Here is a 15,088-nt window from a genome sequence, read left to right on the forward strand (position 1 = left end):
TAAGAAATCCCAGTCCCTCAGAGCCACATGCTCCAGGGATCTAAACCTTGTCATCACAATGAACAAAACATGCTGGAGGGATAGGTTCCTGACCCAGAGACTCCCCATACTCTGGAATAGACAGCCCATACATGTCAAGCAGAGCACCTCATTGGCCCTCTTCAAAAGGAACCTTGATGATTGGATGGGAGATAGGAAATTCTCCCCGAGGATCATGTCAGTTGCCCTGCTAGACAGGGACCCAGAGAAGTAAATATGTTGGGAAGAAATATCCAGGGAATTGTTATGGCTAGGCTTGCATAGACCCTAAGGCCGATAGCCTAGTACCAACCTATGAACCTATGAACCTACTTCGTATGATGCAGGGTATGTATGTATGAGAATGTCATCCTCGGGATGTCGCTCACTCTCTGGAGATACTAGGCACTTGCCCTGTACAGTCATAGTGTCTTCAGTACCTCTGTCTGTGTCTACCCCATTTGTGGACATACCTCATCACACTGAATGTTCAGAGGTAATGAAATTAGGTTCCATCATGTTCCAGTGCTGTGACTTATGATCATGTGCTTTGGCATCATTGCTGTATATATTTGAGGCACTGAAATCATGTCTTCATTCAACATTGGTATTTTGTTACTGTGCTCTCCATCATTGATACATGTGAATGTAAAACATACAGACCACAATGGTGAATCCCGTAACAATTGTTCATGCCCAGCACTCAGTGTGGCTAAGAAAAGTACAGGCAAACATCTGCTGGAGGGCATGTACAATCATGTTTAACATCCAGACCACCTTAAATGGAGAATGGGCAGAGCATTTCCTCTAATTAGGAACACAAAGAATTGTTCCATCTCTGCAAATACAAAGCTATGTCAAACCCAGAGCTGTTGGACATGCTCCACTTAAAGAAATCCAAATCCCTCCGAGCTACACGCGCTAGGGACCTAAACCTTGTCACCACAATAAACAGAACATGTTGGAGGGATAGATCTTGGGTGGCAAAAGCCAGGGTACCTTTTTGGCTGGGCTTATATAGGCCCCAGGGCCGATAGCCTAGTACCTACCTATGAACCTATGAAGTCATGTGGACCCCACTCCATTTAATTCTGTCATGACTTATGGTTGGCCCACCCAATCATGTTTGTGAAGCTCTAATGACATTGTCCCTTTGCCATCTTCTGATCCCCCCTCAGCAGTGATGTCTTGTGTCAAGGATTGTCACCTCATTTGTCCAACAGCCACAGACCATGTTTCCCAAGGCCTTGAGGTAAGATTTCATTTTCTGCAGTTGCCAGATTTTCCCGGCCCTTTCAGCCTGGCTTTGCTCTGTATGTGCTGAGTCCTGTATAAATATAGGGACTATAATCATACATACTTATTGTGACTGAATGATATGTGTACATATAGTGTGGCTGTACCTGTTTCAGATGGGCACATATTCACAGTATACAGACCCTAGCAGCTCTGTTATGTTACAAACTGGTAATTCATGGCAGAGGCTAACCTTTAAAATGATTAGGCTGGATATGCTCCATGATAGTGTCACAGTCTACAGCCTATGTATATGACTGGCACACGATTGGATATAAATGTGACAGCTGGCATGAGCATAGGAGAATGCATGACAAGGTTGTTGGCTGACTGGAACATTGGCAGCAGTCCTTCTTCTCTAGCACTGCTGAATATTTGTGTAACATAAGCTGTAAAAAGACTGCATCCAGAATGTTAATGTCTCATGTTATTTGTCTAATAATGATGACATTTCTTTGGTGTCCTTCTAAAAAGGGCTGCTTCCATGCACAGTATAACAGGTTACCTGTCATAACTCTTGCATCTTCTTCCAAGACTGGTAATGTTTAAAAACTTTTCTAGTCAAAACAACTTCTCTCAGTCACAAGTCATTGTAGGCTTGACATTGGCTGTAGGCAGGTATATCTCCTGTGAAGAATCAGTGGGGATGCACATGCATTTCTGTGATGAATAAGGTAACCTTTGTTTCTGTTTATGTAATATACAAACAAGAAAAAGTAAGAAAAAGAAAAATGCAGCTGTATTGGATATATTCAGAGCCTATCTTTGCCATGCACAATAGATCACTGTTGGCCCATAACAGTACACTTGGAAAATTGAGTTGTGAGTTGGTGTCAAAATAAAACTCTAGATATAGTAGCATAGAAAATCACTTTTCAATTTGAGAATACTATGCCGAATGCTTTCTCACTTAACTGCAATTAAATGGTGATATTTTCCCAAATGACACAACTGCATACCCTTTTACATATCATATGGTAAAATACATGCTTACAGTGCAAGCATCTTTGAATAGCTGCTCCAAATAGCTTTGGAGACCTTATTTGCACACAGCTTATACAGCAGGCATGTGTCAAGTGATGTCACTTCATAAGGTCATACGGGAGACCTGTATATGGCCATGTTGCCTGCAAATATGCAGTATAGGTATGAATAAGCTGCTGCTTATGAGTTGCACAGACATGTGGCTACCTGCCTGTCTCTGGCATTTTGCTGAACTCATTCCATAAGGACAATAGAGCAGGAATGGTTCCTTCTAGTGTTGCTAAATGAAAGATTAGTCATTGCTTGTATAGGGGAAAAATCTCATTCTTCAGAGAGAAGCTGGTAGGTATTTATAATGGGTCATTTAAAAAAAAAGGTGTATGCCTGGCATGACCTAGATCAGCTCTTAGCAATGGTTACATGCATTCTGTAGTACAGTGAGCAGTGGAAGCACCAGTATGATGACCTAGAACGCAGTCACACTGACCTCCTCCAAGTCACAGAGCAAAGGTTTAATAAGTGTGCCCTGATAAGTACTGTCATTATTTTAACAGATGTCTTAATGCTGACTGCATGCCATCACTTGGCTGAGCCTCTCTTCACTGATATCATTGTATCAAAGATGAACAAAGTGAAGAGCACCAGGTTAACCGTTAAACTCTGCAACACACAACTAATCATGCCTTTCTATCTCTTCTAAATGGTCTCCTTTATGGCTACTGTGTGTGTCCTCCCTTCAGCCAGCCACCTCATTATCCAGCTAGCAATTGCCATACTGACTTCAAATCATGTGAATTTATATAGGATTCTCCTGCTAGTGTCTGAACTGACCCAATATATGCCTTAAGTTGGGTAGATTGTAGTGACTGGGATGTAATTGTACTTATTTGTTGTAATCTGGTCATTCAGGACTTTTGGCTAGAAAATCATGCTAATTTGTGCCCAGGAGCTGGTGGTGATCCTGACATGTAATCTGACTTTCTTGTAGGAGCTCTCCATCACCTTCTTCTTCAGGGAGGTTGGTTGATAAGGCTGTAGCTCCTCAAGGTGGTCCTGCTATTCCTATCACATGGTTGGATTGTTGTAGTCTTTCTCTAGTCCTCTAGTCCTCTATTCTACCAACACTAGCATGTAGACAATTTGTAAACTCTGACAGAGGGATTTTCAGTACCAAGGCCAAATACAGTAGGCAGCCTTTCATTACTAGGGAGTCCTAGTATCCCCAACCCTCTGACTTCCTGCTTCTTCCTTCTGGGGTCTATTGCCAAGACTATCCATGCTTCACTTTCTCTCATTCTTCTTGTTTCTGTTGTTATTTCATAATGAAAAATATAGGAAAAAAAGAAATTGTTTTGCATGTTTAGTTGTCTTGCATTCCATGCTATGGCTCTCCTCGAGCTGAGCAACTTTATCAGCTCTTTCTTACTCTATTTCCTCCCAGGTTTACAGCTACTTTCTTCAAGTAGCTTACTTGTTAACAATGCTTTACCCCTCTGCTGATTTATTATCCACAATGGTATTACATGCTCTAATCACTCAACCTCCTTATTCTTATCCAAAGTCCATCATCTCTACTTGTTCAATTGCAATATTTCATCTTCATCCATTTCTTTCCCAACTCTGTTGCCATTTATGCTATATATTCATTTTTTTCTACCTTACTACATCCCTTAAGCTGTTGCCATTCATATTATTATCATTATTTTTTTCCAAATTTTTTATGATTCATTCCTCAGTGATCCTACACTTGTCTTTCTTAGTCTGTGGGCCCTGATCAATCCCTCATGAAGTAGGTCACCGTCACACCATTGTATAGTCACTGTTAGGCAGGATGGATTTACTTTTTAACCATCCAGTTTGTAGGTTAGTGCATGTACAGTCCTTTTATCTTATGCAGCTGTGGTGAAATTACCATCTCATTTAAGAGACTCAACTTAAGGTTGAATGGTCACACAATTTATATTGTCAGTATAGCTGTAGTGAGCCTTCAAACCAGTATCATACATAGAGCAGGTAGTGAGGTACTTCTTTTCTTTTTTAAGTGATTCTTCTGTACCTCATTTACATTTGAGCTGACTCAGTCTTGATAGTACTACTTTTTTATGTTTATTTTTTCTGTATTTACAAATTACTGTACTGCAAGCCCTCTTTACAACAGCATTTTCCAATCTATTTCTGGAACTTCTTGAAAGGGAGTGCTTTTATTGTGATTAGTTTTTTTAGGAAAAATACACACACATTTTATATATATATATATATAAAATATTTCAGATAGATAACTTGTTGCTGGTGTTTAAAGGGGACACCCATAAGTTTGATGATTTTCTTGACGACACTATAATTGTCTTTTGGCTTTTCCCGGTTAGGGGCTGCCACAGCAGAACTTCGGTCCGCTAATGATTGTCAGCAAATTTTTTTACGGTGCCGAGTTGCTTGCCCGATGCCCAACCTTCAAAAAAGGCACATCCATTCACGCATGTACCTACCTGCATGTCTTTAACGTCACTCGACCATGGGGAGGACATGCAGACTCCACACAGTAGGTGCTCCAGCCGAGAATCGAATGGGAGAACCTCTTTGCTGTGAGGCGATAACACTAACTGCTGCACCACCGCGGCTCTAATTAAAATAAATTTAATTCTGGTTTTACATTTTCATTACAATATCTCAGAACACAGTACCCGGATTTAGAATTCTATAATGAAAATACTATCTATGCTAAGTTGTTTACTAGAGATACAGATGAATTTAGCTATATATACATGTGTCACAATGGTGATTTTTTATGGATCTGATGAAGCTGTATTAGCGAAAGCGCACTTATCCTGTTTTATTTATTGGTTTTATTGTGAACAGGTATTATTGGGACATTCCTGCTTTGACTCCGTTTTTACCACAGTGGATTTTTTTATATATTATTAACGTAGCTACGGAGCATTTACCAGGTTGGCTAGCGGTTACTCTGCTGATTTTACTTATTCTATTTACATTTTTTACTGCTGCCATCTGGAGCAGGAATATGCAACAGGCTACAAGTGTAGAACTTGACTATAATCTTGAGAAAAGGGATAGAATGGATGATACTCTGCAACGAAGGTTCACTCAATACTTAGATTGTACGAAAAGTGTTTCCTGGCAATGTGACCTGCCCTCTACCTCTGATGACATCAATGGTGCGTCGATAGATTTGGAGAAGATGCAGAAAGCATTCGACCAACTGGAAAAGGATTTTGTACAGCTCAAATGGCTGCAGACACAGAGGCTGCATCTTCAGTATTGCCTCGATAAGAAGATCATACCGAGGGGGCTGCGCGTCTTCAACAAGCCCAGTCAAGGCATGTACTATCCAGCGTTACTCAGCCATTGGCAGCAAATTAATCTGGAGTCGCAAGTATTTAGAACTCTTAATAGACTTCTTCAAGCCTGAAGAGGCGCAACTTGTTGACAGCATTAAAATTAAGAAGCAGCTCATTTTTGATAACTTTACACATGCTGTGATACAGCCATTATTCGAGAGTTTACTCGATGGTGTGGCTGCTCTTGAGCGTAAACTGTTAAATCAGAAAAAGAACAAGATTTTACAAGATACTAATGACTTTAAACTGGGCCATGTATTTATGTGGCCCAGATGTGGACACAATACTATAAATGAAAATGCTGATAATGTAATGAATCCTTCTAAACATCGTAATGTTATGCATAGAGATTTTAATGAGATGACTGCAGTCAATAATGTTAATGAGGCAAGTATCAGCACTGTAACGATAGATAATACTTTAGCAGTTATCAATGTAGATGAACAAGTGCCTTTGGCTGTAGTAGATAATGTGGCACATGAGCCAGACACACAGTGTATCCCAAGTGCAACAGTTTTAGACAGTGATATTAACGTATGTCACACCAAAGTAACAAGTGATTTATATCCTGAAGTACAGATATTTAAGAATAAACCTGTTTCTAGGGTGGATAGTGTTGGAGAAATGGTAGTGAGACCAAAAACTGCTAATAATAGATCTATTGAAGGAACAGTAGATATAGGTGACGGTTTCTCTTTCCCTTTACCCATGCGGATGGACAGGGGACCGCGATGGTCACGCTCAATGAGTCGAGGCTGGCAAAAAAGGAAGTATTCAGGGGAGTTTACCCCACATCAGACTCTCAAGAAAATGTGGGGCAAGGACAACAATCACTAGTTTGCAATATTTCATCATATGTATTGTCAGCTTCTGAAGTAAGCTTGTTAAACAAAGGACTTAATTTCATACTTAAGAGTCAGAGCAATCTTACGGACACCATTACTGACCTCAAAATCTTTTGTAGGAATGTTATGCTAAAATTAATATATAAATCCTCTGAAGAGAATATACAACCTTTTAGGTTTAAGAATTTAAGCAACTATGTTCCTATGAATCATCCACTTATTGATGCATATTTAAAATTAACGGAAGATGAACTTTTTAAGTATTATGAAAATAGGCCTACACATAACAGATGTCATGGGGCGGATAATTTGAGTAAGAGTGAAAGGCAATGCCTTAAGCAGTTACAATCACAGCACTCTATTATAATAAGACCAGCTGATAAGGGAGGCAGAATAGTTGTCATGGATACGGATAAATATATTATCTCAATGGAAAGCCTCTTGAATGATAAATTCTATAAGACTATTTCTAAACAAGAAGTAGACTCTGTTATTTTGTATGTTACAAATAGCTTGATGGATATTTACCATAGTGGAATGATAACGAAAGAGGTTTATGATTATCTTACAATTAAGAATCCCCTTATACCACAAATTCACGGTCTCCCTAAAATCCATAAGGATTTGAATGATCCACCCATGTGACCCATAGTCGCTGGAGGTGGATGGATAACTGAACATCTTTCAGTGTATGTGGAGAAACATCTACGGCCACTCCTAGAAAAAAGTGAACATGTTTTAAAAGATACTAAATCATTTCTAATTCAACTTTATGATTGTCTAAACAAGGTTACTAATATAGAAGGTTCTATACTGGTTACCCTTGATATACAGTCTTTGTTTACCATCATCCCGAATAGCTTAGGGATAGAGTATATCACTGAATAGTTGAAGAATTATAGCGACTTCACCATTGTGCAAATAGACTTAATAGCATATTTCCTGGAGTTGATATTGGAGAATAATCTTTTTATATTCCAGGACACCATCTATAGGCAACAAGATGGGGTGGCAATGGGCACCCCATGTGCCAATACTTATGCCAATATATTTTTAGCATATTGGGAAGAGACTACTTTATTCAAGATAGATGAGTTTAAAGAGCATGTTATGTTCTATCGAAGGTTTATAGATTACCTCTTTATTCTTTGGAATGGTAATGAAAAGGAATTAGATGTATTCTTTAGGAAAATAAATGACTTAACTGACTATCTTAAATTTACTATTCAGAGTTCTCACTCTAGAATAGTCTATTTGGATCTGTACATTGAAAGATTATCTGATGGGTCTTTTAATACTGGGGTATATCGTAAGCCCTGTTATCGGAATAGCTTGCTAGTAAGATCTAGTATGCATCCTAGTTTTGTATTCAGAAACATCATTAGGGGCCAAGGAATGAGAGCCTCTAGACTGAATCCATCAGAAGTAGGATTCATAGATGAGCTTGCTAGTTTAAGGCAGAAATTGATAGATAGAGGCTATAGTGAAGGAGAAATTGATGAGCAATTGGCAGTAGCAGCAAGTCATAGGGAAGGTATAGCTGCACCATACTTTGGTCCCAGCTCTGATACATATAGGGATGCGTTATATAATAGACCATCTATAGTCAAGGTTCCTACTTTTTACACCAGTGATAGAGTGGAATTGAATAGGATAATTTCTAAGAACAGGTCAATATTACAGACAGATGAGGATATAAAAGAGGCAGTAGGTGAAAGACCATACTTTCTATACCGTAATAAGAAGAATTTGAAGAGAATTCTTTGTTATACTAAGAATAAGGTAGTACAAGATGGTGATGTGTATACTAAACCATGCGGGCACTGTAATTTCTGTCAGTATATAGACACTAGTAATATTTTCTCTCACCCTGATTTAGGCAGAAATTTTAGAACATCAGCCAAAGCAGATTGCATGACATCTAATTTGATTTATCTAGCGGTATGCCAGCAATGTTCCTCTTTTTATGTTGGAAAAACCAATAGGGTTTTTAAAGACAGGATACGTGAACATGTATACCACATTAAGAAACAACTAGAACATAATGCATTAGCTAAACACATTAAACAAAAAGATGTAAGTCATACTTTCCTCTTTCGAGCCCTAGAAGTTATAGTTCCTAGTATACGAGGAGGTGATATAAGGAACCATACTGAATCCAGAGAGAATGACTGGATTATAACATTAAGGGCTGACAGAGGCATGGGGCTTAATGAGAGAGCATCCATAAAACCCTTACTGAGAAAACGCCGTAATATTAGATGATTGTAATATAATATATAAAATACAATATATATATATATATATATATATATATATATATATATATATATATATATATATATTTTTTTTTTTTATAGCTTTGATACATAGGTGTATATATATAATTTGTTCATTTACAGTTTTTTAAGGCACATCCAAATGATCTATATTACTTTAAAAAAGGGCTTGATTTTGCCTACAAGCAATAGCTAAGATGTTTTAGTCTGCACTCATTATGAGGATCTTGCATATATATATTTTTTCTTGTATGTATATTATATATATTGGTTTTAATATAAGTATTCACTAATATAAGTATTTCTATTTTACAGCAATGTGCGATAGCAAGCTATTAATGGGAGATACTCCTTTAAGGACTTAATTAACCAGGAATTTTGATTGGATACAATTTTTTTTGAATTTAGCTATATATACATGTGTCACAATGGTGATTTTTTATGGATCTGATGAAGCTGTATTAGCGAAAGCACGCTTAACCTGTTTTATTTATTAGTTTTATTGTGAAATAAATACAGGTTTTATTGGGAGATTCCTGCTTTGACTCCGTTTTTACCACAGTGGATTTTTTATATATTATTAACGTAGCTACGGAGCATTTACCAGGTTGGCTAGTGGTTACTCTGCTGATTTTAAAGATATGGAAGTATTTGCTTGTCTTAATGGTGGTAGTTGCCTCTCTTACATACTCTGACTTTCTTGCCTTTAGGAAAACTTCTCCAAACTAGGACAGCCTGCTGTAAATAGGCCAATTTTTCAAGAGAAGCAAGAACAGATATTGATTTTAATTTTTAGAAGATAAGTATTTTATGTTATTGAGCATAACTGGTAGTCTCAACACACCTCTCAACTCTCCAGATTTGTGCAGAATGCCCAGATTTTTGCCTCATATTTTTGGTTTGCTCTTCATTAAATTTGTGATTTTCTGACAAATTGGTGAGTGTTGAAGCCATACATTTGAGTTTCAAAATTCATATCCCTCAGGAAATACATGTTAACACAAATCCTGTTACTCTAGCAACTTTTTAAGTTTATAAAGGCAGTATTTAAAACCTGTCCCTGTTTTGGCCCTTTGCCCTTCCCTCCATTGTGTTAAGGTTTATCCAGATTTCTTGTGCCAAGAGGTTGAGAGGTGTCTCAATAAGTGTTCTTATTAAGAAGCTCTGGAATGTTTTTGTAGAATATCCTTAAGTAAATTGTAGTCCTACTGTCCCCTGTATCTCATATAAAAGAAAACAAAGCAAATAATTTTGAGGTAAACAATAGCACATTGTGAATAAAATTCACCCTTCTATAGCACTGGTTACACAGTGCACTTTTCTCATGAAAAATGTTACATCTATAATTGTACAATAACAGGTGATTATTATTCAAAACTGTGCATGCTAATTGGATAGCCCAGTTAACAAGATCATTGTAAAATGAATATATTCCAGTAGAAAAAAGTCCGGCGTATGAAGTATTATACTGCTGCTAATCATACCTCGCAGCTGTCCAGTATTTTGCAGAATATCAATAATTTCCATCATATTTTTGCTATGTCCTTCAAAAACTTTGATTTATGGTAAACCATGAAGATTAAAGTGAGTCAAAATAGCAAATATTAAAGTTTCAAACTTCTTATCTGGAAAACACATGCTGATGCAAAGCCTGGGTTCAATTAACATTTTAAGGGAATTAGAATACTATTTAAAATTGTCCCTATTTTTGCCTTTGACCTGAATTCATGTGCAAAATAATATTTAAAACTGTCCCTATTTTTGCCTTTGTCCTGAATTCAGAGAGGAAAGCTGCTATGGAGGAATTGCTGTCTTCTCCATCACCTATCTTGCACTTCATTAAAAACATGTGGGCATTCATACCATGTGCCTGTGCAGAAGTTCAAGCATGTGGATGTTCATATCAAATGCATGTGCAGAAAAGCAAGCACATGGACATTCATACCATATGCATATGCAGAAAATTAAGCATGTAGATGTTCATACCAAATGCATGTGTAATAAATCAAGCATGTGGGCATTAATACCAAATGCATGTGCAGTAAATCAGGCATGTGGGAGTCCATGACAAATGCATGTGCAGTAAATCAAGTATGTGTACATTCATACCAAATGGATGTACAGTAAATCAAGCATGTGGGCATTCATACCAAATGCATGTGCAGTCGATCAAGCATGTGAATGATCATACCAAATACATGTGCAGTAAATCATGCATGTGGATGGTCATACCAAATGCATGTGCAGTAAATCAAGCATGTGAATGATCATACCAAATGCATGTGCAGTAAATCATGCATGTGGATGTTCATGCCAAATGTATGTGCAGTAAATCAAGCATGTCCCCATTCATACCAAATGCATGTGCAGTAAATCATGCATGTGAATGATCATACCAAATGCATGTGCAGTAAATGAGCATCAAGCAGAGGAAGAGGTGGAAGTAGACTAAAGTACCATCATACAATGCCATTATGTAAAAAAAAGGGAAGCAATTTATTTCTTAAATAATGTCATTGTATAATAGCAATAATCCACTCCTGCATTTGGTATGGGATTTGCTTACAGTTAGTTTTGTTTAATCACTTAGGTTTCTCCTCATGAGAGACTCATGCCAGCCATGGGTACAGCCTGTTATACTCACACCCAGTCATGGACCATAACTATATTATGTTATAAACAAACCTGGGGATTTAATAAAATCCATGTAGGCATAGTGTAAACCTTACACAGAAGGAACCATGGCTGTGTATGTGGAGCCCCCTCAGCAGCAAACCTTGCATAATAATGAAGGGGCATTACTGAGGGAGAGCCATGTAACATGGTTATTGAATCAGTGTAGGGAGTGTGTTACTGTATTCGGAGATAAGTAATGCACCCCTTGCACTGTCAAAGTGCCGGATATGAATGTATATAAAAAAGTTTATTATTCATTTATTTATTTATTTATTGTTTGTGTTTTCTCAGCATGCCATGGAATACAGCAATGGGCATGTGCTAGACATCTAAAAATAGAAACTAGATACATTAATGGAAAGGCCAAGTTTAAGCATGGCTTAGCATGGTTGTGCGGCACGCCGCAGTGCTTAGCGGTGCTTAAATGTAGTAGAGAGTTATATATAAATGTATAGCAGCAATCCTCATGTCCATGTAGGTAACTGAATGGTTAGAGTGACAGGCTTATGTGCATTAGGTGCAGGGTTTGAATCCACATGCATGTTGTTTTGGAAATACACATATATGGAAATTATTCCAAATCCCACTTAAATATTTTGTTTGATTACACAGACAGGTTATTAAACTTATTTTTGAACTATACATTTATGAGAAGCACTATTAAATCCCTGACTGAATTTTGTATGAATACGCAGACATATTATTAAGCAAGTATGTTGCAAATACACATTATGGCAAGTATTCTTAAACCCTTGATTGAATAAGCTATGTACAGAGAGACATGTTATTAGGCGGTTATGTTTCCAATACACAATATGAAAATTATATTTCAATCCCACTTTAGTGTACCCAGCTAAGCCTTGCCAAGCACTGCTTAAATGAGGAATGTGTTAGCAGTACTTGGCTGGTTTGTGCATTGCAAAGTGGTGTGAAGCACTGCTAAGCAATGCTCATTTAAGCACTGCTCAGCTGAGCTCAATGGGTTTTTGTGCGGTGCTAAGTGAAGCACCGCATTTTTAAAAATGTCCCAATGGCAGTAAAGGGCAGGAAAACAGCCTTATTTAAATCCAACAGGTGGGAATACAGCCATAACCTATTGTAGTTTGAACTTGGCAGGAACTATGGCAGGAGTTGGAGAAGGTGCGGGCTTCCAGGCACAGTGTTAGGCCATTCTGGAGTCCAGGGTCATGGTTAGACTCCTCGTTAAATACCATGATGTCTGGCTGCTGCAGGATCAGTACCAGGGATTGGAGTACAAGTTGGAGGTCTGGGACGAGCTGGCATGCGATCTCACCAGTGCAACTAGTATCCCCTGCACAGGTGAGCAGGTGAGTCATCATTATGAAGACCTGAAGGATCATAAGAGGGATCTCTTGGCCACCTGGGTCCAAGATGCTCGAGATGGGAATGCCCCACAAGTTTGTAAGTACTGTTATCATTGTTTTACCAAAACCTACACTGAATGTGTGATAGACAGGTATGCATAATGGTGTATTTCTCTCCCCACAGCTGCAGATGAGAGAGGTCGCAACCTAGAGGCCCATGCAGGGCACCTGGCCAGGTTCCGCCATGAGTGTAGTGAGTACAGATGTAACATGCATTCTGTAGTCATATAAACAAGAAGGAGTAAATTAGTAACTGCAGTAGGTATATTCAGTTTTGATTGTACTGCAAAGAATGTGGTCATAGACCTGGACTTAAATAATTGAGTATTGCCAGGTACAGTTCAATAAAGATGAAAGGATGAAACCTGATAATGTTAAGTAAATAAAGTTTCTACTGCATTACTGATGTTAATGGAATAAAGTTTCTACAGCATTACTAATGTTAAGGGAATAAATTTCTACTGCATTAATAATGTGAAGGAAATAAATGTTTCTACTGCATTAAGTGTGGAATTACAGCTGTATTTCAACACCTGTATTATATGAACTGTTCTTCAATAAAGGCTGTAAATATATAGCAATCACTGCATGAAGTCACTCCTAATAAAGCTGTGTTGTGCAATATTTGTGTATTTTGGGATGCTGCTGATGAAACTGAGTATTACATCTGCTGTGATGGACAAACACAAACAATACCAGTAAGTGACTGAAGGTTAGCTAATAAAGAGTATTCTGCTAAACTGTAGATGAGAAGCTGTACTACAAGATATAATGCATTATGATATATGTTTTGCACTAAGATCTGAAGAAATAATAGGAACGCCCAGGGTATATTGTGTATGTCAGGAATGTCTTGTGTTAATCATTGCATTACAGCTATATGCATTCCTGCTCTGAGGTATACTGCTGCAGGCAAGTATGAAACTGTAATAGCTGTAGACTGCAAATATACCATCTGCAACTGTATATGGGGCAGGTAGCTAATCCAGCGCTCCAGTATGGTTTGTACACATCACAGATATTCCCACCCATTCGGGGTTTATTGTCTACACCTGCATTCCATGTATTAATCCACAGTTCACCTACTATCTCTGTCATGCAGAGATCTCATGCGTGCATATTCAACTCTCACTGCAGTCTTGTATAACACTCTACATCTATTACCAGGTCAAATTTTGTTACCAGGTGATCTTTAAGCAAATACCAGTGAATCAAAGCATAGTAGTGGCTCAATAGCTCATTTGGTAAATGCTAGGTCTAATGTACATTCTGTCATAAACAGACCAGGGTTTGAATCCAGTGACAAGTGTTAGTAAATATTATTGAATCAGCTATGTATTGTTAACAGATGTTCTCCCCACAGGAATTACAGGTAAATAAATGGCTGCAGTACCCCTTAGAATGGGTTAATAATTTGTGTGTTCAGATATACCAGAGTTTTAACAGAATTGCTCAGCAATAGGATAAAATGTCAGAAAATAATAGCAACAAGTACAATACTAATAAAAGTTAATAAATAAATCAAATGTATAATCTTGGTGTGGCTGTATGCCTGTTGTATCTGTGAATGTTTGCTGATAGTCTAACCCCATGCCTGCCAAGGAAGGCATGATAGTCATAAATTATCTTTACTGTGCACGATACATGTCTCTCAAGTGTCACGCTGTCACAGACTGTGATCACAGTTTCCTAATCCCTCGGTCACAGATCTATCATGGACATGAGTTATGTGAATAGCACAGTCACACTACATCAGTCCACAGTACACCTTGGTAGTCACATATGTTCCCCTGACATGTAATAGTCTCCTGTAGTTGTGGACCTCTACGTGTTACAACTTGGCCCATACTGTCCCATGCAGATAGCTTGAGAGGTATGTACATGCTGCAGAAGCTATAGGGCACTTGTATGCATAAAGTAAGGGCAGACCTGTAGCATATATAAGAGTACTGTTGCAATATAGCTTATACCTGTATTAGTGGACTGTATTTCTCTCTCACCCCACCTCTTATCTGCATTATTATTTATTATTGTTATACATCGGCTATGGTTTACTATTAACATATGTTGTTACAAAATGTTATGTTGGGCCTTGTGTGTTATTATTGTTATGTATTACAATGGTTGTCTGCTAACATACATTGGTGAATTGCCTATGTTATTGGCCTTATGCCGTAACTGTTACTGGCATGCTGTTACTATACTGACTGTTATCTTACTCATTTCTGTGCTCCATATGCTATGCAATG

Source organism: Protopterus annectens, chromosome 1.part1 (assembly GCF_019279795.1).
Source record: "Protopterus annectens isolate FY-2018-M chromosome 1.part1, PAN1.0, whole genome shotgun sequence".
NCBI classification, from domain to species: domain Eukaryota; kingdom Metazoa; phylum Chordata; order Ceratodontiformes; family Protopteridae; genus Protopterus; species Protopterus annectens.